The sequence below is a fragment of the Dioscorea cayenensis genome, chromosome 4 (genome assembly GCF_009730915.1).
Source record: "Dioscorea cayenensis subsp. rotundata cultivar TDr96_F1 chromosome 4, TDr96_F1_v2_PseudoChromosome.rev07_lg8_w22 25.fasta, whole genome shotgun sequence".
Lineage (NCBI taxonomy): Eukaryota > Viridiplantae > Streptophyta > Magnoliopsida > Dioscoreales > Dioscoreaceae > Dioscorea > Dioscorea cayenensis.
Window position 1 is genome coordinate 12,035,692 of NC_052474.1, and position 1,144 is coordinate 12,036,835.

Here is a 1,144-nt window from a genome sequence, read left to right on the forward strand (position 1 = left end):
TAACTTCGTACCCAATGATTCCACTTGAGCCGCCAACGAAGTCACTACATCTATCTCATGAAGACTGGCCACCTTTTTTCTTCTCCTTCGCATTCCATTGGTAGCTATTTAACCCTATTTCTTTAATTAATTAACGGGCCTCAACGGGGGTCATGCTACCTAAGGTACCTCCTGCTGCCGCATCCAAGAGTTACCTTGTACTCGGATTCAGACCATTGTAAAAGGTGTGAACAATCATCCACTCTGGGAATCCGTGTTGCGGGAACTTTCTCAGGAGCTCCTTGAACCTTTCCCACATCTCAAATAGAGACTCCAATTCCAATTGTACAAAGGACAAGATCTAATTCCTAAGCTTTTCAGATTTTTCGGGATGGAAATAACGGCCAAGAAAAACAACTACCATCTTCTCCCATGTGGTAATTGATGCTCTAGGTAATAAGTGTAGCCACTGCTTTGCTCTCCCTTTCAAGGAAAATGGGAAGGTGACAAGGTCCCCTTGCGTATATCCCGCAAGTGCATGGGTTTGTCGAAGTAATAATCTCGGGTGAGCGGGGTTGAATCCACAGGGAGTAGGGAGTAAAGACACTTAATTCGATTCTTAGCTATGTGGAGTATCAACAATGATAAGTGTGATAATGATTCAATTCTCAACAATTAAAAGCAACAAGTAAGAGAGCAAAAGTAAGGAGGAGGCAAGGCAATCGATAAAGATGGGGTACTCGGATGATGCTTCACCTAGGAAAATCGTTTCAAGTGCAAGAACTCTCTATTATGCTTCCTAATCAATGCAATTGTGAGTCGTGGAAATCCTTACATACATAGTCCCAAATCTAAGGTCAACTATGCCTAACTCTATTCATGTCCCGTATGAGAGATTAAATAACCTCTCAACCTCGCACTCGAATAAAGTTGCAATGACCTCTAGGGATTCCAGGTGATAAATCTCTTCCTAATTATAAACCTAACCCTTTGGTCCAGGCGGAAGGTCCCTAACCACAATTAAGCCCTAGATACTAAGATCCCCTCAACGCTTCACTCCATTGCACGCGCAACTAGGCCCCAGCGGAGGTTCATCCCTTAGACCATTCACTCTATTATGGGCGCAAAGAACTCAAGGAACGGAGGTAGAATCTATCACGTCGGA

General features: G+C 43.6%; 1 non-coding gene across 1 annotated transcript; it reads left to right on the plus strand.

Annotated features, from left to right (window-relative positions):
- Window positions 1–248: 248 nt before the first annotated feature.
- On the plus strand, window positions 249–355 carry LOC120259722. Its single transcript, XR_005536277.1, has one exon. It is a non-coding gene; the product is annotated as a small nucleolar RNA R71 (small nucleolar RNA).
- The last annotated feature ends 789 nt before the right edge of the window (window positions 356–1,144 follow it).